This window comes from Lepus europaeus, chromosome 16 (genome assembly GCF_033115175.1).
Source record: "Lepus europaeus isolate LE1 chromosome 16, mLepTim1.pri, whole genome shotgun sequence".
NCBI lineage: Eukaryota > Metazoa > Chordata > Mammalia > Lagomorpha > Leporidae > Lepus > Lepus europaeus.
The window spans coordinates 88,883,387-88,908,584 of NC_084842.1; the positions used below are offsets into that span (position 1 = coordinate 88,883,387).

Here is a 25,198-nt window from a genome sequence, read left to right on the forward strand (position 1 = left end):
ACCCACGCGGGAACCCCGGTGGAGTTCCAGGCTCCTGGCTTCAGCTGTTGCAGGCATTTGCAGAGTAAACCAGTGGATGGAAGTCCTCTCTGTGTCTCTGTCTCTCGTCTCTACACTCCCAACCCCGTCACTCTGCCTTTCAAATAAATGTGTTTTGGGGGCTGGCGTTGTGGCATAGCAGGTAAACCCTCTGGCCTGCAGTGCCGGCATCCCATATGGATGCCGGTTCAAGTCCCGGCTGCTCCACTTCTGACCCAGCTCTCTGATATGGCCTGGGAAAGCAGCAGAAGATGGCCCGAGTCCTTGGGCCCCTGCACCCACGGGGGAGACACGGAAAAAGCTCCTGTTTGCTGGCTTTGGATCGCACAGTTCCACTTTGTTGCAACGAATTGGGAAGTGAACCAGGGGATGGAAGACACCTCTCTCTCTCTCTGCCTCTCCTTTTCTCTCTCTGTAACTCTGACTTTCAAATAAATAAATAAATCTTTAAAAAAAAATGTGTTTTCATTTTGAATTGATTTAACAAGTTTAGCCAATGCAGACTTCATGCCACACAGCTTGAAGCTCAACCTGTGTGTCTGCCTTGTGTCCTGCGGGATTTTCACTTGCTAAATGCTGAGTGAGAACATGGTATGTGGCAGGCGTTTTATGTACTGAGAAGCTCACAAAGGCAAGAACAACAGTCCTTGTTCAGAAGGAAGTAACAGCTGAATGTGAGACAGGAGTCAGGGCATCAGCAGACTGTCAAGACAGAGCCAAGGAGGCGCAGGCTGCCACCGGCCGTGCCCACCGGCTGCGCCCGGCCTAACCGCACCCAGGCGGCACGCAAACCTCAGAGCCTGAGCTCCCCGTAGCACAAGATCCTCTCTCCCGCAGCGCTAGCAAGGGGCAGTGAGGTGATGCCCTGGGGACCAGAGGCCCAAAGAGGAGTGCACAGCCACAGCGCTCCTTCTCAGAAACCAGCGCTAGGGGCAGCAGCCCGACCAGGAAACCCCTCGGCTACTCCCACTTGAAACTCAGCGTCTGCAAGAGGCCAGTACCGCGGAGGTAGATTAACATCACCAGTGACAGCTAGAGAACTTTCTGATTATGTGAATCAAATATTTACATGAAGAAGGACGCTGTCCAGTGGCAACGTAAGTTTACTGAGATGAGCCAGGCACCAGGCTCAGCAGCGTCACGCGTGTCTGCACGTAAACCCCGTCACCCCATCTTCTACACGTGAAGAAAGCCAGGCTCAGAGAGGCTTAACCACTGGTCCCAGATCACACGACCGGTCGGCCTGAGCCCACAGACCTTGGCTGGAGAAGTAAGCACCATTTGTCAGCTGCCAGCCCAGCGCTGGGACAGGAGCTCAACAGACACCTGAGAAGCACTTCCTGCCCAGTCCTCGGCTGGCAGAGGTCGGCGTCATCAACTGTGGAATTGTGGTCCCGAGAAGAAACGGGGAGCGGCTCAGGAGCAGGCGCACTGAGCGACGGGCACATGCGCTTCCCACAGAGGCGGCACTTGCGTCACTTCCCCATCTGCTGGCGCGGCATCCTTCAAGTCATCCCCCAGGTACCCAGAGCCACTCTAGGCCGGCGAAGACGGAGGCACTTCCATTACCGGGGCCTCCAGGGGTTCCGGGCCTTCGCTGGCGATCACAGCCGTCCAGGATCTCTGAAAACCCAGCACTGCACGTAGCCTGTCTGTTGGGAGAGGCGCGTCTCCACAGCCGCAGCCGGGGCTGCCAACGGCGCCGAGACGCCCACGCGCGAGCTGCGCTCAGCAGACGCTCATTGAGGTTCTGAGCACTAGGGAGCAGGCAGCTTGCTCCCCACAGAGTCCAGAGCTCTGCCGTGACAGGGAGACACCAACAGCAGAGATGTCCGCAGCCCAATCCAAATACACCCCCGGGTGAAAAGACAGCCGGGTGCGGGCTTCCACACAGAGCGGCTTCCTCATCTTGCCTGGAGGTCGCGGGCACGAACTCCGAGCCAGGGGAATTCTGAACAGAAGGAGGATTCAAGGCTAAACGCCAGCCACCAGGGAAGTGCACGCCCTCCCCCGGCTCCCAGAGAACGCGCAGGCTGAACCTGGACCGCAGTGCAGGAGGGACACAGGCAAGGCAGCGGGCACAGACCACGGCCCTGCCGGCAGCCAGGAGGCCGGAGTCCCAGGCCCGCCTGCTCCCGCTAGGCCAGGCTCTGTTCACAGCTCGGTAACAGCGAAACGAGGGCAAAGGGAAAAAAAGAAACGTTACACCAAGCTCCAGTGTCTCACACAGAGGATAAAGGGACATGAAGGCAACACTGGGATTCCTGGTACTTTTCCTTTCTTAAGAAATCAAAAGTGAAAGCAGAAATCCAGCAGACAGCACATCAAATAGACTGAAGCAAGAGAAACAGAGCGGACAGAGGGGCAGTGTGGGTCACCAGCTGCTCTCACGCTCACCCAGGCCACAGTGCGGGAACACGGGCAGAACACGTGTGGACCGCTCACAGCAGCCGCGGGAACACAGCCAGGACACACGTGGACCGCTCACAGCAGCCGCGGGAACACGGCCAGGACACGTGTGGACCGCTCACAGCAGCCGCGGGAACACGGCCAGGACACGTGTGGACCGCTCACAGCAGCTGCGGGAACACAGTATGCACAGACCACTCACAGCAGCTACGGGAAGACAGAATACACACAGAAGGTTCACAGCAGCCACGGGAAGACAGAGAGAAGGACACGTGTGGACCGCTCACAGCAGCCATGAGAACATGGACAGAGCAGCGGTGTGGGTCACCTGCTGCTCACACGCTCACTCTCACCCAGGCCACAGTGCGGAATTATGGACAGAGGAGCGGTGTGGGTCACCTGTCGCTCACACGCTCACTCTCACCCAGGCCACAGTGCAGAATTATGGACAGAGGAGCGGTGTGGGTCACCTGCCGCTCACACGCTCACTCTCACCCAGGCCACAGTGCGGAATTATGGACAGAGGAGCGGTGTGGGTCACTAGGCGCTAACACGCTCACTCTCACCCAGGCCACAGGTATCGGAAGCGAGCGGCCGCGCCCGGCCAAGCCTTCCTTGGGGCAGGCTCCCTGGGGTGGCAGGCAGGTCACTCCGTCGCGTCTCATCTCATCCCCACAGAGCCCCTCTGCTGTCAGGGACGACGTGCGAGAGCCTGTCCGATGGCCCCCAGCCCACTCAGGCCATAGCACACACGAATGGATTTTCTTCCTGCCACATTCTTCAGGCCCTGACTAACCCAGCATCCCCCAAGAAGCGACCCACGCCCACAGTCCTGTCACTCGACGTTCGGAGGCCACACGAGCCTAACGGACGGGACTAACACAGTCCATCTGTGTCCAGCAGATCCTGTCCTTCTCATGCCAGCCACTCCTGTGCGCAGAGGGCTAGGAAAGCCTTTGGCAGGCTGCACGGCTGCGGCTCCCTCGCGTGTGGGACTGGCAAGCAGCGAGGACAGCCTTCTCCCCCCCCACTCCCTGTGCATTCCTGTCCTAAAGCCCTCAGAGACGATCCCACCAAATATAGGCAGGAGAGCGCCTCCGTCTCCCACAGCTGAGGGGGAGGGGCTGTACAGAGCCCGGCCACACCCATGTCACCACCAGCGGGCACAACACGGGCCCTGGGTGTCAGCCGGCGCAACTGCAAAGGTGCATTTTAAACTTTCCCACAGTTACTCCAGAAATGCTGTCTACTCAGACGGCTTCCTTGCCCACACGCACGTAACATGTTAGACTGAAAAGCGCTCACACACATGTAATGTTACAGGCAGCAAAGCGCTCACATACATGTAATGTTACAGGCAGCAAAGCGCTCACATACATGTAATGTTACAGGCAGCAAAGCGCTCACATACATGTTATGTTACAGGCGGCAAAGTGCTCACATACATGTAATGTTACAGGCGGCAAAGCGCTTGCATACATGTAATGTTACAGGCGGCAAAGCGCTCACATACATGTAACACGTTACAGGCCGCAAAGCGCCTTCACCACACAACTGTCCCCTCTGCCCCTCCCAGCGATCTGGTGTGGCACCATATTTCATTACCTCCATTCCTCTAGATAACAAAACCAAACCTTTCCGAAATTAAGGACATGCAGCTAGAATTAGCACCAGGACACGGGGCCGTCTGCCCTGCGGTCCCTCCAGGGATTCTCACTGGGCCTTGGAAATGCAGGCAGTGTGGCACAGCAGGTTCAGCTGCCGCCTGCAACACCTGCACCTGTATGGGAGCCACTGGGAGTCCTGGCAGCTCCACTTCCAACCCAGTCCCCTAAAATGGGCCTGAGAAAGCAGAGAAAAATGGCCCAAGTGCCTGGGCCCCTGCCACCCATGTGGGAGACCCAGATGAAGCTCCTGGCTCCTGGATCCGGTCTATCCGGCCCAGCTCTGGCTGTTGCAGCCATCTGGGGAGTGAACTGGAGGATGGACGACCTCTCTCTCTCTCCTTCTCTCCCTCTTGCCTTCTCTAACTCTGTGCTTCAAATAAATGAAATAAAGCTCAACACACACGAATAGATAAACACACGAGAGGAACGCAGGCACAAGTGTGTCTGTCCAGAGTCCCCGGCTTCCCTGGGGAAAGTAACAAAACCTCCCACAGAAAGCACAGTCCTGCTGGAGGGGCACCAAGAGCATCCTACACAGAGTTCCTTTATGATCTGGGAGGGTCGTGCCGACGGCGACGTGGAGGGTGAAGTGCGGACAGCAGCCTCCAACCAAGCGACTGCGACACAGCGCAAACGCTTCTCAGAGCCCACGGGAGGACGCAGGGAAAAGCACGCGTGAAAGAACACAAGCGGGGCCGGCACCGTGTGCGGTGACTGAGCCGCCACTTCGCGACGCTGGCGTCCCATATAGGAGCTGCTTCCAGTGCAGCTGCTCCACGTCCACCCAGCTCCCTGCTGATGCTCCTGGGAAAGCAGAAGACAGCCCAAGTGCTCGGGCCCCTACGCCTGCGTGGGAGACCCGGAGGGAGCTCCTGGCTCCTGGCTTCTGCCTGGCCCCGGTCTGGCCATTGCATCCATTTGGGGAGAGAACCAGCAGATGGAAGACCTCTCTGTCTCTCTCTCTCTCTCTCTGCCTTTCAGGTAAATAAATGAAGCTTTAAAGATACATAGATAGATAGATTAGATGACAGATAGATGATAGGAAGGAAGGAGGGAAGGAAGGAAGAAAAAGAAAGGAAGGAAGGAAGGAAGGAAGGAAGGAAGGAAGGAAGGAAGGAAGGAAGGATTAGGTCCAATAAAACATGAGCTAAAAGGGGGAGTCGGAATGACGGTGACTTCCACCAGAAAGACTGATGAGCAAGGCTGCACTAACCACCCCTAAGCAGGACCCGTCTGTCGAGCCAGTCACCTCCTGAAACAGACCAGAGCATCCCAGGTCTGGCCCAAGGACAAAACTACTATGAACGCATGAACAAGTTTCCGTAGGCACAAGGTCTTCACGTCTCTGGGGAAAATGCCACGGGTGCCACCGCTGGGCCTGTGACAACTGCACCAGCAGTCCGTCTCTTAAGAGACTGTTCCACTGAGTCCTGGTGTGGCTGGCCCATCCTCCACCTCCACCAACACCGGCTGAGTGATCACTCCCCCCTCACCAGCACCGACTGAGAGATCGGGTTCCTACCTCCTCACCAGCACCAGCTGAGTGATCTGGTCCCCCCTCACCAGCACCGGCTGAGTGACTGGGCCCCCCCACCAGCACTGGCTGAGTGATTGGGTCCCCCCACCTCACCAGCACCGGCTGAGTGATTGGGTTCCCACCTCCTCACCAGCACCAGCTGAGTGATCGCCCCCACCCCAGCACCGGCTGAGATCGGGTCCCCCCCTCACCAGCACCGGCTGAGTGATCGCCCCCCCAGTACCAGCTGAGTGATTGGGTTTCTCCCCCATCAGCACCAGCTCAGTGATCGCCCCCCCCCCCAGCACCGGCTGAGTGATCGGGTCCCCCCCAGCACTGGCTGAGATCGGGTCCCCCCCTCACCAGCACTGGCTGAGTGATCGCCCCCCTCCCCAGCACCAGCTCAGTGATCGGGTCCCCCCCCTCACCAGCACCGGCTGAGTGATCACTCCCCCCTCACCAGCACCGACTGAGAGATCGGGTTCCTACCTCCTCACCAGCACCGGCTGAGTGATCGGGTCCCCCCCCCAGCACCGGCTGAGAGATCGGGTCCCCCCCTCACCCGCACTGGCTGAGTGATCGCCCCCCTCCCCAGCACCAGCTCAGTGATCGGGCCCCCCCCCACCAGCACCAGCTGAGTGATCGAGTTCCCCCCCTCCCCCAGCACTGGTGCTGTCACTGCTATTCATCTCAGCCACTCGGACAGGTGTGTATTAGACGTGAGAGGCTGGCTACGTCATGTCCACTCCGCCCCAGGGTCAGAGCCATCCTGGAATCAGCCGCTATCCTGCTAGGAAGGTCTCTCTGAAGGTATCCAGGAGTCAGTAACACCTTGAAACGGGAGCAACACTCAGTCTCCCCCGAGAAACCCCGGCACAGAAGTGACCCGCGTAGGAGGTACCAACTGCTATAAATACTCGGTGGCCAAAACCGATGCCCCGCCTCCTGTGGGAGACACTGGAAAACGTGCCAAAGCGGCAGAGGAAACACACGGCACAAGTCAGTGGCACCGTTACGCGGGCATTCACAGCCCAGCGGTGGGGAGCCCCGGGACCTAGCCCACCACCCTGGCACCTATGTCCACACTTCACGGAAGTTCTTGGGTTGCACTTGCACGTATCTCAACCAGCCTCTCCCAGCTCTTCTGAACACGCAGCAGCGTGGCTCACCAGCATGAGCACCATCTGCTCACCTGAGGCACAAGCAGCTTCCGGGAAGGAAATTATTCTAGTCCTGCGGTTCCCCCCACACAGGAGGTGGGGGCCAGGGGGTGGTGACAGCACACAGCCCAGAGCGGCACAGCACTAACTTACAAGACCTCAAGTTGTGCAGCTTTAAAAATGGCTACTCAGGGCCGGCGCTGTGGTATAGTAGGCTAAGCCTCCGCCCGCATCGCTAGCATCCTATATGCACACCGGTTTGAGTCCCGGCTGCTCGGCTTCCAATCCAGCTCCCTGCTAATGGCCTGGGAAAGCAGTGGAGGACAGCCCAAGTGCTTGGGCCCCTGCACCCGCGTGGGAGACCCGGAAGAAGCTCCTGCCTCCCGGCCATTTGGGGAGTAAACCAGGAGATGGACAACCTCTCTCTGTCTCTCCCTGTCTGTAACTCTGCTTCTCAAATAAATAAGTAAATCTTTAAAAAAAAAAAAAAAAACTCACTTGGTTACTCACGTGAGTAGGCAAGTCATAAGAATCAGGAGTGGGCACTGTGGCACACAACGGCTTAGGACGCCTGCATCCCACGTCGGAGTGCAGGTTCAGGTCCCAGTTCCTGCGCTTCCAACCCAGCTCCCTGCGAACACATCCTGGGAGGCGGCAGAGATGCATCTGCTTGGACCCCGGACACCCAGGTGAGAGATGCAGATGAAGTTCCAGGCTCCTGGCTTCAGCCTGGCCCAGCCCTGGCTGCTGCAGGCATTTGTGGAGGGAACCAGCAGACAGAAGCGCCCTCTCGCTCGCTCGCTCACTCTCTCTGTCACTGTCTTGCAAGCAGATGAAAGCAGACATTAAAAAGGAATGGGGCCAGTGTTGGGCACAGCGAGTCAGATGAGACAGGATGCCCACATCCCGCTCTGCAGTGTCCGGGTCCACGTTGCAGCTGTTTCCAGTGCAGCTTCCTGCTAATGAACACCCCTGGAAGCAGCAGGTGATGGATCAAGTAGCTGGTTCCCTGCCACCACGTGGGACACCCAAATCCAGCCTCTGGCTTCAGCCTGGCCCAGCCCCAGCTACGACAGGCACTTGGAGAGTGAACCAACAGACAGAAGTGCTCTCTCTGTCCATCTCTCTCTCTCTCTCTTTCCCTCCCTCTCTCTCCCTCTTTCTCTCTCTCCCTCATTCAAATAAATTTTTTAAACATTTAAAAATCAAAACCAAATATCTCTGAACAGTACACATACAAAATAAAGACCCAGGAGCTGGTGTCACGGCATGGTGGGTTACACCACCACATGCGACACTGCCACCCCATGTTCCAGTACCAGTCAGAGCCCTGGCTGCTCAGCTGCTGATCCAGCTTCCAGTTCACACACCTGGGAAAGCAGCAGAAGATGCCCAAGTGCTTGGGCCCCTGTACCCACGTGGGAGACCCGGAAGAAGCTCCTGGCTCCTGGCTGCAGACAGGTACAGCTGGGACTGTTGCGGCCATTTGGGGAGTGAACCAGCGGGTGGAAGAGCCTTCCCTGCCCCCTCTCCTCCTTCTTGTTTTCCGTAACTCTGCCTTTCAAATAAATAAAATAAATCTTAAAAATAAATATTTCTTTTAAAAAAAAATATGTATGTATTTGAAAGGCAGAGGTAGGGAGAGAGAGAGAGAAAGATCTTCCACCTACTGATTCACTCCCCAGAAGGCTGCAACACCCTGGGCTGGGTCAGGTCAAGGCCAGGAGCTGGGAACTCCATCTAGGTCTCCCATGTGAGTGGCAGGGACCTAAACATTCCGGTCATGCTCTGCTGCTTTCCCAGGCACATTAGCAGGGAGCTGGATTGGAAGTGGAGCAGACAGGACTTGAACCGGTGCTCACATGGGATGCTAGAATCAGAGACGGCAGCTTAACCAGATGAGACACAACCTCGGGCCCCAAATAAAGAACTCTGAAATGTTTAAGGAAATGGAAATGCTAATAAACTTGATCTGATCTTCCCACACTGAATATTTGTATCAAATTATCACACTGTCCCATAAACATATCCAATTGAAATAATAAAGAAATAATGCAGAAACCCAGCCCCCACACCCCCAACACTAACACCTTGCAAAGCAATCTCACAGCCTGGATTTGGCATTACACAGTCAAGATGCATACCGCTGCCCTCACCAGATTCCCCTTTCTGCCCGTGACACCACACCCGCTAGGTGCCTACCCCCATCTCCTCCTGAATTCTGAGACACTAATTCTGGGCCACTAATCTGTTCACCACTTCCCTAACGCTGTCAGGCCAGGATGCTATGTGAACGGAACTTCGTGGCAGGAAACCTTTCCAGATTGGTCTTATTCATTCAGCATGATTCTCTGGAAATCCACACAGGCTCCTGCAAGTATCCCCCGTGTCCCCTTCTGTGGACGCCGTCCGTGGTGTGCAGGAGCGCATCCTCACCCACTGAAGGGCACCTGGCTCCCGGGGTGGGCCATTTACTGGGAGAAACCCCACCACGGACGAGGGTGCACCGGCATCTGTGAGCACAGCATTCACTTCTCTGGGGTAGATGCCAGGAGTGTGCTCCCGGAGCAATACAATAGCTGCATGTTTAGATTTGGTGACAAAAAGCAAAAAACTCCCAATCTTTCCCAGGGTGGCTGTGTCACTTGACCCTCCCACCAGCGCCGAACGGGGGATTCCGCTTCTCTGAGCCCCGGCCAGCACCGGGGCACTGCTGTTCCCTATGCCTGCATCCTGATCCGTCTGTGATATTTCACCGTGATTTTAATTCACTTCTGCATCAAGGCCAAGGGCGCTGAACACACTTTCATGTGTTATTTGCCATTTGAACTTTTGAGTTCCAGAACTTTCATTTGGTTTCCCTTTGTATTTTCTATTCTTTGCTCAGGCTTGGTAGTTTTCCACTTGTTTCACGTGTGTTACCTCGCTGCTCACTGAGGAACACTTGGGGTCACTGCTTTACGACCATCGCAGGCCACTCTAACCTCCCCGCCATTTCAGAGTTCTCATCTACGGACCTGTCACTCGAGGTGAGGTTTCCCTATGTCTTCTGAAGAACGTTTTGTTGTTGTTGTTGTTTTGTTTATGGAAACCCGGACGTCTGGGCGTTAGGTCACGAGACACTGGATCTTATTTAAATCTCCTGCTGTAGCCGGCTGCTCCTGACACGGCTCTAGCAGGGGAAAGGGCGAGGAGGCTCCCCAGTCTCCGTACCACGGGGAGATGAGAGGCCTGGCTTCTCTGCCTCCGCTGAAGCTGCCGAGCAGAGGAGCTGGGCTGACTGTCCACTTCACTTGAGTTTATAGTAATTCCTCGCCTAGGAACTCCATACGGGTTGATTTTAATTCAAAGTTCACTGGATTAATTTCTCAGCATCTGATGGTCTTGTAGTTACAGCACAACTGCGAGGATACAGGCCAACGAGACGGCCCCTTCCCTGGGAAAGTGCCAGTCCCGCCCGTGGCCACTCAGGAAGTCCACTGCACACGAGCTGTGCACCTGACACCAGCAGTGCTCACGCCAGTTTCAGTGAGGACTCCAGATGGTCCTGCTGTCCCAGGTGGCTTCCAAGAGTCATGTGACCACAGCACCCTGTGGCTGAGAAGAGGGTTCCTGCCCCCTCCCAGGGGAAACCACCTATTCCTTGTAGTCCTGGTCATGAAGAGTACAGCTGGGGGCCAGCACTGCAGTGCAGCAGGAGAAGCGGCCGCCTGTGGTGCTAGCATCCCATATGGGCGCTGGTTCAAGTCCCACCTGCTCCACTTCCAATCCAGGTCCCTGCTAATGCACCTGGGAAAGCAGCAGAAGATGGCTCAAGTCCTCGGGCCCCGGTACCCACGTGGTAAACCTAGAAGAAGCTCCTGGCTCCTGGCTTCAGATCAGCTCAGCCTGGTTGTGGCCATTTGGGAAGCGAACCAGCAGATGAAAGACCTCTCTCTCTCTGCCTCTCTGTAACTCTGCCTTTCAAATAAATGAATAAATCTTTAAAAAAAAAAAAAATAGCACAGCCCGCTCCACCCATCAGAACCATCCCAGAGCCATAAGAGGGACGACAGTCACAAATCTAGAAACAACCGGGTCTAACGGCCAAGCCAGCGCTCCAGGCGCATGGCAGCTCCACAGCCAGGTTCCAGCCTCGCGAGGCACAGGTGGTGCTACATACAAAGCACAGGGCACCGGGCCCGTGACCACTGTGGTCAACAGGCCAGCGAGTACCTCCATAGCGTAGGCTGGACTAGAGGCTGCCGGGCCAGGACAGGACAGGCTATCGGGGCACTAAGACCACAGAGAGACCACAAGCATAGACACAGCACATCCCAGCTGTTTAGGGGGTCACTCTTCAAGAATACGAGAATTCAAATAATTGATGTAACTAGAGAAAAGTCTTAACTAACCTATGACCCCCACCCAAAACACAAATTTGAATTAACTGGGATGAGGGGATTAATCCCAGAACACCTCCTAAAGACTCATCCTAATTGTCATGAATTCCCACATCCAGGGTTAAAGTCACCAACACTCAGGATGCCGTCGACGTCTGGGAAAACCCAGCTGTTACTCAGAATTCACGTTCCAGGAGCAGCCGTGCGGCACAGCAGCGAAGACACCGGTCTCCCGGGCTGAGTGTCCGGGCTCCAGTACCGGCTGCACCCGACTCCAGCTCAGGAGCAGGTGCCAGCCAGCCATGTGGAAGACCCGCACTGAGTTCCCGGCGCCTGGCTTCAGTGGGCATTTGGGGAATGAACCAGCAGATGGCAGATGGCTCTCTCCCACTCTCGCTCTCGCTCTCTCCTGCACCAACGTGGGAAGACCCGAGGGTAGCTCCTGGCTCCTGGCTTTGGATCAGCGCAGCTCCGGCTGTTGCAGTCATTTGGGGAGTGAACCAGCAGATGGGAGACCTCTCTCTCTCTCTCTCTCTTTCTCTCTCTATCTCTCTCCCACCCTCCTTCCCTCCCTCCCTGTCTCTCCTTCCTTCCCTCCCTGTCTCTCCCTCCTTCCCCCCCACCTCCCTCCCTCTCTGCCTCTCTTTCTAACTCTGACTTCCAAATAAATAAATAAATCTCAAATAAATAAATAGAAACGTTTACTAAATTTAGAAATGTTAGGCTCAGGGCTGGTGCTGTGGCACCATGGGTTAAGCCACTGCCTGCGAAGCCAGCATCCCATATGGGTGCGACTCCTGCCCTGGCTGCCCTGCTTCTGATCCAGCTTCCTGCGGTGGTTGGGAAGGCAGCAGAAGATGCTCCAAGTACGTGGGCCCCTGCACCCACATAGGAGACCTGGATGGAGTTCCAGTCTCCTGGCTTGGGCCTAGCCCGGCCCTGGCCATTGTGGCCATTTGAGAAGTGAACCAGTGGATAGAAGGTGTCTCCCTCTCTCTCTCCCCCACTTTCTATAAATCTGCCTTTTAAATAAATAAAATTTTAAAACAGATGTTTAAAAATACATACAGTTTTTATCAATGGAAATACAAAATGGGAGCAGGCATCTGAACAGCGGCTGAGGCGCTGCCTGGCACGCCCACACACCACACCAGTACGGGCCCAAGTCCTGGCTGAGGCGCTGCCTGGCACGCCCACACGCCACACCAGTGCGGGCCCAAGTCCTGGCTGAGGCGCTGCCTGGCACGCCCACACGCCACACCAGTGCGGGCCCAAGTCCTGGCTGAGGCGCTGCCTGGCACGCCCACACGCCACACCAGTGCGGGCCCAAGTCCTGGCTGAGGCGCTGCCTGGCACGCCCACAGGCCACACCAGTGCCGGCCCAAGTCCTGGCTGGGACACTGCCTGGCACGCCCACAGGCCACACCAGTGCCGGCCCAAGTCCTGGCTGGGACACTGCCTGGCACGCCCACAGGCCACACCAGTGCAGGCCCAAGTCCTGGCTGAGGCGCTGCCTGGCACGCCCACACGCCACACCAGTGCCGGGCCCAGGTCCTGGCTGAGGCGCTGCCTGGCACGCCCACAGGCCACACCAGTGCCGGCCCAAGTCCTGGCTGGGACACTGCCTGGCACGCCCACACGCCAGACCAGTGCCGGCCCAGGTCCTGGCTGAGGCGCTGCCTGGCACGCCCACAGGCCACACCAGTGCCGGCCCAAGTCCTGGCTAAGACACTGCCTGGCACGCCCACACGCCACACCAGTGCCGGGCCCAAGTCCTGGCTCTGCCCTGGCTCCAGCTTCCCGCTGATGCACACCCTGGGAGGCAGTGGGTGACAGCTCAAAGCTTGGGTCCCTGCCATCCATGTGGGAGACCTAGGATGCGCCCCTGGCTCCAGGGCATCTGGGGGTCAAACAACAGATAGGGGGCCAGCCTCTGCCTCTTGGCCTCTCAAATAGAAATCACAATTGTTAAAAATAAAATAGCTTTTAAAAGCCCTGTCTGACCACATCCTTGAAACAAGGAAGTGTGGTATTTTTAAAAACTACTTGCAGGGGCTGTAAAGGTATTCTTGAAACGCATTATAGTAACAAAAGATTCACAGAAGGTCTGGAGAAAATGTTGGACAAAGTCCCAGAATGGAAAACAGAAGAACAGATGGCGAAGCTGAAGACAGGGGACATGGGAGAGGACTCGTGTCAGAACAGACAGGGGACATGGGAGAGGACTCGTGTCAGAACAGACAGGGGACAGGGGAGAGGACGCGTGTTCACAACAGAGACAGGGGACAGGCACGCGTGTTCACAACAGAGGACATGGGACATGGGACAGTCGTGTTCACAACAGAGGACGGGGGACATGGGACAGGCACTCGTGTCAGAACAGACAGGGGACATGGGAGAGGACGCGTGTTCACAACAGAGGACATGGGACAGGCATGTGTGTTCTCAACAGAGGACATGGGACAGACACGCGTGTTCACAACAGAGGACATGGGACAGGACGCGTTCACAACAGAGACAGGGGACAGGGGAGAGGGCACGTGTTCACAACAGAGGACATGGGACAGGGGAGAGGGCGCGTGTTCACAACAGAGGACGGGGGACATGGGAGAGGACGCGTGTTCACAACAGAGGACATGGGACAGGCACGTGTATTCTCAACAGAGGACATGGGACAGGCACGCGTGTTCAGAACAGAGACAGGGGACGTGGGAGAGGACGCGTGTTCACAACAGAGGACGGGGACATGGGACAGGCACTCGTGTCAGAACAGACAGGGGACATGGGAGAGGACGCGTGTTCACAACAGAGGACATGGGACAGGCATGTGTGTTCTCAACAGAGGACATGGGACAGGACGCGTGTTCAGAACAGAGACAGGGGACATAGGACAGGCACTCGTGTCAGAACAGACAGGGGACATGGGAGAGGATGCGTGTTCACAACAGAGGACATGGGACAGGCATGTGTGTTCTCAACAGAGGACATGGGACAGGACGCGTGTTCAGAACAGAGACAGGGGACATGGGACAGGCACTCGTGTCAGAACAGACAGGGGACATGGGAGAGGATGCATGTTCACAACAGAGGACGGGGGACATGGGAGAGGACGCATGTTCACAACAGAGGACATGGGACAGGCATGTGTGTTCTCAACAGAGGACATGGGACAGACACGCGTGTTCTCAACAGAGGACATGGGACAGGACGCGTGTTCAGAACAGAGACAGGGGACGTGGGACAGGACGCGTTCACAACAGAGACAGGGGACAGGGGAGAGGGCACGTGTTCACAACAGAGGATATGGGACAGGCATGTGTGTTCTCAACAGAGGACATGGGACAGACACGCGTGTTCACAACAGAGGACAGGGGACATGGGACAGGACGTGTGTTCAGAACAGAGACAGGGGACGTGGGAGAAGGCGCGTGTTCACAACAGAGGACGGGGGACATGGGACTGGCACTCATGTTCACAACAGAGGACAGGGGACATGGGACAGGACGCGTGTACAGAACAGAGACAGGGGACGTGGGAGAGGACGCGTGTTCACAACAGACACAGGGGACATGGGATTGGCACGCGTGTTCACAACAGAGACAGGGGACGTGGGAGAGGACACGTGTTCACAACAGAGGACATGGGACAGGCACGTGTATTCTCAACAGAGGACATGGGACAGACACGCATGTTCACAACAGAGGACATGGGACATGGGACAGGACACGTGTTCAGAACAGAGACAGGGGACATGGGACAGGCACGCATGTTCACAACAGAGGACATGGGACAGGCACGCATGTTCACAACAGAGGATATGGGACAGGACACGTGTTCACAACAGAGGACATAGGACAGACACGCGTGTTCACAACAGAGGACATAGGACAGGACGCGTGTTCACAACAGAGACAGGGGACATGGGACAGACACGCATGTTCACAACAGAGACATGGGACAGGACGCGTGTTCAGAACAGAGACAGGGGACATGGGACTGGCACGCGTGTTCACAACAGAGGACATGGGACAGGACGCATGATCACAACAGAGGCCGGCACCCAACAGGCACAGCGCACCAAACTTGGCAGTGAATGAACACAGAACCCACAGCGCCCCAACACCAGGACAGTGAGGAGCCGAGGGGCAGACGCAGGTCACACACGACGGCTTCAGACACATCCATCTTCCTGCTGGAAGACGAAGCCAAGCAGGCAGCGTCATCAAATTCCACAGGAAATTAAGGGCAGGCTGTGACCGGGAGCTGGGCCCTGGCGGGGGCCGCCCACATTCCCCACAGGCGAGCCTGGGTTCCAGTCCTGGCGATGGTCCAGGCTCCAGCTTCCTGCTGGGGTGACCCTGGGAGGCAGCGGTAAGGCTCAACAGTGGATTCCCGCTTCTCGCAAGGGAGGTCGGGACTGAATTCCTGGCTCCCAGTCTCAGCCGCAGCCCAGTCCCAGCCAGTGGGCGCATTTGGGGAGTGAACCAGCAGATGGGAGCTGTGTGTGTGTGTGTGTGTGCACGTGTACATACATGCACCTTTCATATATTTTTTAAAATGTTAATTCCACAGAAAATGTATTTAACCCCAAATTCTATACACAAACGATCAACTAAACGTGACAGTAAAATATTCAAATGTTATATATCTAAAAAAAGATTACTCAGAACGACACTGCTGAACACGCTCAACTATATTTCTCTCAACAAAACTATGAGAGAAAACATAAAAAGGAGGACTCCTGGGGGAGCAGCGGCCAGCCTGGGGCAGGGAGGGGCCGGTTCAGGTCTGAAGACCCCCGAGGTAATTCCATCCTCCTCCGTGTCAATCAAACCTCCTCCTTTCCCAAGACCTAAGCAGGGACACCAGGAACAAACACACAACTGAGGCCATGCGGGACTGTGGAGTGCCACGTGACCCCCAGGTGGCTCCAGCTCAGAAAACAGGCCCACGCTGGGAGGCCGGGGCGCTGCCCAGGTGCCCTTTGTCACGCCCCTTCCCCCCCACCTCCTGCCAGACAACCTCCTGGCCCACTGCCCATCCTGAGGGGTTTCTCCATGAGGGGCTACCCCTCCTAAGGCCTGCACCTGTGTTGGCTTTCTCACTTTCAGAATAAAATGTTACCACTTCTTGCACTTTGCACCACGTGTCTGCACTTAGAACCTTTGTCTTTATGCAAGACAAGAACCTGGAGTGAAATTCACACCCGTGCCCACATCGCTGGCAGAGTGGGCCTAACAGGAGGAACCACACAGGCGGCCCGCCCGGAGCGGGAGGCACCACGCAGGCCGCCCGCCCAGAGCGATGTATTCAGAGCTGATACTGCTGAGGTGGGGGCGATAAATGATGATACAAAGAAAACCAAGCCAAAAAAAAAAACCCTATAGAAGAAAGGAAATCTAATCAAAATAGACTCAGTATCTCATCTGAAAAAAACATCTCCATCATCATCCTAAGTCTGTTAATATTTATTTAGCCATCTCTCTTTTTCCCATGGACACTTCTGACCCCTTCCTCTGGCCCCAGCCGGGCCTCCGACGGTTCAGTCCGGTGCTGGTACCGTCTGTCTGGAGTGCACACCAGGTCCTACGTGTGACGGCTCAGTCAGGAGACTTCACCCTCCAGACTCCAGGACAAACGTCGGACCAACCAGCTGGCCCTGCAGGGTTCCCTCAACCTCTCCTCGGGTTCCCTAACTACAGCTCTTGCCAAACTCAGACAAGCACTGCACTCAGTCTGTTTTCCACCACCGTAGCAAAACACCTGGGGTTGGGGCCGGCGCTGTGGCGTAGAGGGTAAAGCTGCCACCTGCAGTGCCAGTATCCCATATGGGTGCCGGTTCGAGTCCCGGCTGCTCTGCTTCCCATCCAGCTCTCTGCTGTGGCCTGGGAAAGCAGTGGAAGATGGCCCCAGTGCTTGGGCCCCTTCACCTGCGTGGGAGACCTGGAAGAAGCTCCTGGCTCCTGGCTTCAGATGGGCGCACCTCAGGCCATTACGGCCAACTGGGGAGTGAACCAGCGGAAGGAAGACCTCTCTCTCTCTCTCTCTGCCTCTCCTTCTCTCTATGTGTAAATGACTTTCAAGTAAAATAACTAAATCTTTTAAAAAAAAAAAAAAAAACTACCTGGGGCACAGTAAGTTTATGAAGACGCCTACTGAGCTGGGGCCAGCATCAGCGGGATGCTGTGAGGCCCACTTGGCAGATGGCATCACGGCGGTGGGGGCACATGAACAGGAGAGGTCCGTGGCCAGACAGGAAGCCCAGGGTGGGGAGCAGCTAGGCTTGTCCTTCTGTAACAACTGTCTCACAAACACCAACTTGGGGACCCCAGGAAATCCCCCTGAATCCCTTCTGAGGGCACACCCACTAGCAACCCAAGGACCTTCCACTGGGTCCCCCCCAATAACATCACCACATGGGGGACCCAACTGCCAACAACATGAACCCTTAGGGACATACTCAACCCACACCCAAACACAGAGCTCACTGTTACTAGTTTACTGCAAAGGACACAGCTCAGCCACAGCCAAGCGGAAGACGTGCCCAGAGCAAGGTCTGGGGGAGAGACGGGGCCTCCGTGCCCAGAGCAAGGTCTGGGGGGCCTCCGTGCCCAGAGCAAGGTCTGGAGGAGAGACAGGGCCTCCGTGCCCAGAGCAAGGTCTGGGGGAGAGACGGGGCCTCCGTGCCCAGAGCAAGGTCTGGGGGAGAGACGGGGCCTCCGTGCCCAGAGCAAGGTCTGGGGGAGAGACGGGGCCTCCATGCCCTCTCTGGGTGCCACCCTCCCAGCACCTCCTTGTGTTCACCAACCTGGAGGCTCTCAGAACCCACCCTTTACAGAGGCCTGATCACATCACAGCAGTGAGCAGGCCTGGGGCCGAGCTCCCTAGCCCTGGTCTTCCTGGTAAGCAGGCCCCAATCCTGCAGCTCTCCAGGGCCACCAGTCACCTCACTACCACCCAAAGACACTCATCCCTGAGGGTCCCTCCCCCCTATCACTCAGGAAAGTACAAGCCTTTCAGAAGCCCTGGGCCGGACCCAGGGATGAAAACCAGATACATTCTTCTGACTATACCACAATAATTACAAGGGAGGGTAGGGAGAGAGAAGTGGCCTAAATCCTCTTCCCCGGTAGCAAGAAATCCATTCTCTCTCTCCCCGTCCCCCTCCCCCAGAAGATCTGAAACACGGCCAGTGGCAGCCCCTGGGGAGAGCAGAAGGGTGGGTGACTCTACTTCTCTGCTCTGATTCTTAAAACAATGTGATGTGCCCTAGAACTCTGTTAAAAAGTACTGAATGTTTAAACAATCTGATACTCGACCAACAAGAATACCACATGGAGTGCTATGTTCTCAAGCTTCTTGGAATCCACACCTTTGAAAACGTAAGGAAAGCTGCAAATCCTCCCCCGGGAGGAGGGGTGAGGGTGGGAATACTGAACACCGTGGGGTACTGGGTACTAGAAATGCTTTGTTCTTAATCGGAGTGTTGGTTACAAGTGTGATAGAAGACAAAAGCTCATTTATCTGTGCATTTATGTGCATTTCTTGGTATGTATGCTGTATTTCAATAAAATGTTTAAAAAAAATTCCTCTCCCAGGCACACACACATCATCCGCCCAGAAAACTTTTTCTGCAGGATTTTGGGGGATTCTATATTCCTGAAGCCTGAAGACTAGGTTTAATGCCTTAAGGGCGTATTCTTGTTTCTTACAGAAAATTCATTTCAAGTCAGAGCTTACCATTCATTATACAGGAAAGAAATTTTAAGCATCTTAGAGATTCACTTTCATTTTCTTTTACAGCCAGAGAGAGAGCGCCCATCCACCGGCTCACTTCCCAAACGCCTGCAGCAGCCAGGACTGGGCCAGGCCGGATCTCCAGTCCACCTGGGGGAAGCACCCAGACACCCAGCCACCCTGCTGCCTCCCCTCCCAGGGTGCACATGAGAGGGAGCTGGTCAGAAGTGGAGCCAGGACACAAACCCAGGCTCTCTGACAAGGGATGCAGGGTCCCAGGCAGCGTCTTCGCTGCTGTGCCAAACACCCACCCCCCAGGAAGAAAAGCTTAATGACAAACTCCCAGCCACCTACAAGGTCAACGCAGTCACGCTGGGTCCTGAAGTACTGGACAAGCGCCATCGGCTGGGTCCTGGCCCACGAGAGACTCCTGATTCCTGGCTGTCAGTGAGGGGACAAATGGCCGGCTGGACTTGTCTCCAGCCTGCAGGCAGTCAGTCTCTGACCCTCGGGCACGTGAGTCGCTGTCTCTGTTCTAGAAGGGACATGGAACCACGCACTCTTCACCTCATAGACGCTCGTGTAAACCCTGAAAAGCCAGCACCCCAAACTCCCCACAGGGGTGTTTCTCTAATGAGTTCCCGCAGAACCTGGGGAAGCAGAGCAGGCTGCCTCAACGCTCCAAGACACAGAACTTAGCGCTGCTTCTGACTGACACCCCCCCCCCCCGCTGTGAACCTCGCCAACGGCTCACCAGGAGTCAGTCACTGCAGAGGGACCCTCACGTCCCGGCCTCGGCGTGCGTGTCCGTTAGCAAGGGTAACAGAATGAGCTCGTGGGACGCTGCTCTAAGTGCCTCAGATGCTCACGGTGGACAGAAAGCGGTCCCCGAGCTCCCGGGGCCTGCGACTGAGCCACAGTACCGCAGGGGACCGTCCCGATGCTCTGGGAGGGCCCAACCTAATCGCACGCGCCTTTCACGAGGGGCTCGGCCTGGTTCTGGGGAAAGGAGGGCTGCAGGGCTGCTCCTGGGTGCTGGGGCAGAGTCCCCAGAACACTTGCTGCCCACCAGTGCCGGACACTTCAAACGCAGGCAGCCCAGTGTTTTTCTGACCTTGACCTCGGCTGCCCTTTGCTTCCCCAACCTCAAGACAGGTCACTTAGGAACTGAAAGGCAAGCCCTGTGTTGTGTTAAAGGCAGGCTCACGCACATGCCGGGAACCGAAGCGACGCGGGCCGAATCGTGCGTGCTCAATCGCAGTTCTGCTTACAGGTTAACGCTAACAAACGCAGGTCTGGCAGAAATGCTAGAGGGCCAATTAGAGAGAGAAGAGGATCCTAAACGAAGCTGTCTGACATACAGATCTAAAGACCTCTGTTTAATAAAGCAGTTTGGAAAACCTGGCAACATGAAATTGTACAACTTAACAAGACTCCATGCCTCCGTCACTCACGCGACCCTGGATCCCGGCTGGGTGGAGAGGGTCTTACTGAGGCCTCACTGCACCCACGGCAGACAGAACTGAAGTTCGAGAAGCGCCTGGCCATGACAAAGGCCTTCAAGACCCAGTCTCCAACTAAGCCCTCACCCAGAAGCACTCCAGTAAGTTCTCTCTACATACGATTCGTATTCCCACAGTCACCACCCGAAAGGCTCCGAGGCCGTCTGCACTACGACACCTGGGAGCGAGAGGTCCGAAACCGAACACAGGAAACGGTCTTTGCTGGAGTTGACACCAGAGACTCAGAACTTAAAGCTAAGAAAAATTATCTCAACTTCTTCCTTGAAAAGCGATACTTAAACAGGAAGATTTACAGAATCATTGTAATCTGAAAACAGAAATCAGGGGTTTTTAAAAGATTTATTTATTTATTTGAAAGGCAGGGTTACAGAGAAAGGGAGAGACACACACACACACACACACACAGAGAGAGAGAGGGAGAGAAAGAGAGAGAGAGATCTTCCATCCGCTGGTTCACTCCCCAAATGGCCACAACGGCTGGGCCAGTTTGAAGCCAGGAGCCAGGAGCTTCATCCGGGTCGCCCACGTGGTGCAGGGGCCCAAGCACTCGGGCCGTCTTCCCTGCTTTCCCAGGCCATAGCTGGGAGCTGGATCAGAAGTGGAGCAGCCGGGACTCGAACCGGCGCCCATATGGGATGCTGGTATCACAGGCAGCAGCTTTTACCCACCATGCCACAGCACTGGCCCCAAGAGAAACACCAGTTTTTTAAAGGTTTATTCTATTTATTTGAAAGGCAGAGTGACAGAGAGAGAGGAGAGAGAGACAGAGTATCTTCCACCTCCTGGTTCACTCCCAGATGGACGTCACAGACAGGTCTGGGCAGGGCTGACGCCGAGAGACAGCAATGACATCTAGGTCTCCCACACGGGTGCAAGGACCCAAGTACTGGGGCCATCTCTGCTGCTTTGCCAGGCACATTAGCAGGGAGACAGATCCCGAGGCACAGCCAAGGACGAGGAACGGGCACTGCAACAAGCGGTTCAACCCTCTGCACCACCAGTGACCACCCCGAGTTCCCCAAACACTCCTAGCAGCCACGGCAGACCTGCAGACACCGCGCCGCGGCACCAAACCGAGCAGTGCCCCGTAACAAGCTGAATTAGGTTCTCTGGGCACAGACGAATGGACAACTCAAAAACAGAGTCCAAAAGCTGTCTTCTCCACCTCCACCCGTGTCTAAGAGGGAGCTCCCTTTCCGATTAATCCACATAAAATCAACCTGAGGCAGGCATTTGGCAAAGCAGTGAAGACGCTGCATGGGACGCCCACAGCCCAAACCGCAGTGCCTGGGCAAACGCCCCCCAGGAGGCAGCGGGCGACGGCTGAGCTCTGTGGGTCCCTGCCACCTGCATGGGAAACCTGGATGCAACTCCCCTGCCCCTGGCTTTAGCCTAGCCCAGGCCCAGCTACTGAAGGTATTGTAGGAGTGAACCAGCAGACGGGAGAGCTCTCTCTGCCTCTCACTTTGCCTTTTCAAACAAATAAATAATTCCTTTTAACCAATCCTGCTATAAATAAAAAACACTCTCAATACAAAGCAAGCATGAACTAGTTAAGTTTCAATTTAAACATTAATAAAATCCAAGGCCATAATGAAATCTAGGGGCCGGTATGTGGCTTAGTGGGTAAAGCCTCCACCTGTGACACCGGCATCCCATATGGACACAAGTTCCAGCCCCAGCTGCTCCACTTCCAATCCAGCTCTCTGCTGTGGCCTGGGAAAGCAGTGGAAGATGGCCCAGGTGCTTGGGCCCCTGCACCCACGTGGGAGACCGGGAAGAAGCTCCCAGCTCCTGGCTTCGGATCAGTGCAGCTCTGGTCGTTGTGGCCAATTGAGGAGTGAACCAGCAGATAGAAGACCTCTCTCTCTCTCTCTCTCTCTCTCTCTCTCTCTGCCTCTCTTTCTCTCTCTGCCCTTCCTCTGTTTAACTCTTTCAAATACATAAATAAAATATTTAAATAAAAAAAATAAAAAAAGAAATACAAAAATCTAGTTGAGTGTGACGACCCCGCCTAAAATAAGAGATCCTTACAAAACAAACCACATGGGGCAAACAACAGAGCGCGTCGTAAGTGAAGAAGGCAAATCAAAACCAAGACAAAACTCCAGTGAGTCAAACAAGAATCGGATTTCAGCAGCCCTACTTGACAGTTATCAACTATTTTTCATCTCTGTAATTTAATTTGAATTTTACACTTTAATCTCTGTAAATAACTAAGAGTAGCAAAGGGAATCTGTTTATGAATGTTTTCTACAGACAGAAACATGTGGCTTGAAGGAGCCCAGGCAACCCCAGTCCCCAGCTTACAAAGAGGTACCCGGGGAAGGGGGTGCTATTTGAAAGGGTTGGCTGCTCCATTCCTGAGCCTCAGAGCCCCCTTAAGGGTCACTTAACGTGTAACGCAAGTCTTTAAGGCACTCCCAAAATTCCATTTATTTCAGATTCTCCAAAACGAAATCAATGTAAAGTACTGGGACACAGAGAAGCCTACATTCGGTAGATTTTCAGATGAGATTTAAAAGACTCAAAAAAAAAAAAAAAAAAACCCACCCTGGGGAAAAAAAAAACACAAAAACACAGAAAAAGATCTGCACCCAAGACCTTCATCAAGGAGGAACCAGTCTAGAAGTGAAGGTGCTGCAACCAAAACAGATGGATGAAGAACACGCAAGAGCCAAAGCCTTGGGCTCCAGACACCTGCCCGTAACTGACAAGTGCACGCCCGCTAAGCTTCATCCGAAGGGAAACTGCCTTCAGACGCACAAAGAGCTCCACCATTCACACCACAGCCACCAGGAAACCCGCGGCCCGCAGTGGAGGGCTCAGGGCTGAAAGGGTTCTCACAGACACCTGGTCTGAGACCCTCGGGGTGAGGAGACCCCAGCCCAGAAGAGGGAGCCTCCCAGGAACCCAGGGCCACTAGAGTCAGATCAGAACGAGTGACTTCTAATCCAGTGCCCACAGCGGAAGAGGAGACCTGGAGGTTTAGCACGACCAGGCAGGGGACGCGGCCTCCTCGGGCTCCGGGCACAGACCACGGCCCTCAGCCCGGACGGCCACTCTGCCCTGCAGACCCTCAGCCCGGACGGCCAGGACCCAGCTTCAGAGCCAGGGTGTCCCCAGGCCGGCACAGCGGTGACAGCCGCCCCCAGCGCAGCCGCCGCCACGCACCGCCTCCAGCTCAGGGAGAAGCGCGCGCTGCCGTGCCCAGGGACACCTTGGAGAGGGAAGGCTGGGCTGCGGGAGCTGCGGCGCCCGGGGCCGCCGTCACGCGTGGCACAGGGCGGCTGATGACGCTCTGGCCGGCCGGCCGCCTCCACCGCGCGGTGGCCGCGACACAGCGGCCACGCCGAGACCCAGCAGGAGGACCGCCGGCCCTGCCGCCCCGGCCCGCGCCCCCGCGCAGGGAAGTCGGCCTGTGCGGGGCTGTTCTCTTCCCAAATCTAACGGAAGACACCAAGCGGCGCCGGGCGGAGGGCTCTGCTCCCTCCCCTCGGAGCCGGCTCGCGGGGCAGGGGCAGCCCGGCCGACCCCCGCGCCCGCGTCCAGAGCCGCCCGGCCCGGCCCGGCGGGCGCCCCACGCGCGCCTGCTGACACGCACACGGCGGCCCCGCGGGCGCCGGGAAGGGCCCGCGCACGCACCCCGTGGCCACGCACAAAGCACCAGGCACGGCCGGCGACACGCGCGGCGGCAGGCGGGGCCCCGGGGACAGCCGGCCCCACTGGCCGGGGAGCGGCCCGGGACCAGGCCAGGCCGGCGCACGGACGCGCGGGGCCGTCAGGCCGCGACCCCCGAGCCCCGTCTGGTCGGCGCTCAGGGCGGCGCCCCACGCGCGCCCGTCACGCCCGGCCCCGGGACCCCGGCCCAGCCCCTGGGGAGCTCCGCCGCGTCCACGGGCCACAGCCGGGCCCCGGAGACCCCAATGCCGCCCCTCGAAAGCCAGCCCGGTCCGAAGACCCCCGGCCGGGCTGGGAGACCCCCGCCATGCCCTGAGATCTCCGTGCCGCCGGGACACCCCGAGCGGCTCCGGGCAAAGCCGGCCGGTGCAGAGACCCCAGCCCTGCCCCGGACGCCCCTCCCAGCCCGGAGCGGAGACCCCCGCCCGGCCGCCTCACCTCAGGCCGCTGCCTCCCCGCGGGCCGCCTCGCAGCGCTCGCCCCCGGCCCGAGGCGCCCGGCACCGTGGGAGGCAGCTGAGCAGCCGGCAGCGCCACGGCCGCCTCAACAATGGACCCCCGGGGCGGGGCCGCCGCCGCCGCCGCCTCAGCCGGTCGCGCCGCTCGGGCTCGGGCTCCGGCTCAGCTCGGGCTCGCGCGGAGAAGCAGCCGGCGAGAGGATGCGGCCGGGCCGACACGGCGCAGGCGCACAGCGCGCAGGCGCACGCCCCGCCCCCGGCGGAGCCCGGCGCCCAGGCCCCGCCCCCCGGCCAATGGGGAGGCGGCGGGGCGGAGGGGGCGGGGCCGGGGAAACAAAGGGAGCCGGGGCGGGGCGGCGCCGCGGGGGCTGCGGGGGTCCCGGCGCGGGGGCGGGACCGGGCTGGCCCGGCTCGCGGCTCCCGCCAGCCCCGCCCTAGGGCGCCGTGGCCTCGGTTCACCTGGACGCGTCCACGGCACACCCCGGGCTCAGGTCCGCGGGGCTGAGAGCGACCGGGCGGCCGTGCTGCAGGCAAGGGAAAGCGCGCCGGGGGGCGAAGCCGCCTGCCGCCCGAGCGCCCACCGCCGGGTCCCCCGGTGGAGAGGGTCCTCGGCGTCCCCGAGGCGCC

The 25,198-nt window shown here is 57.2% G+C and overlaps 1 protein-coding gene across 8 annotated transcripts in view; it reads right to left on the reverse strand.

The window, feature by feature from the left end:
• The window catches only part of AFAP1 (actin filament associated protein 1), a 183,215-nt gene that overhangs the window by 147,276 nt on the left and 10,741 nt on the right, over nucleotides 1-25,198 (reverse strand). For 5 of the 8 annotated variants that reach the window (XR_009868165.1, XR_009868162.1, XR_009868164.1 and 2 more), the window contains exon 1: nucleotides 24,553-24,639. The exons of 1 other annotated variant lie outside the window; for it this stretch is intronic. The gene's annotated coding sequence lies outside the window, so the exon portion shown is untranslated. Of the gene's footprint in view, nucleotides 1-19,264; nucleotides 19,284-24,552; nucleotides 24,641-25,198 lie in introns of those variants that run through there. 2 more of the 8 variants (XM_062212644.1, XM_062212642.1) reach the window with 2 other exon arrangements.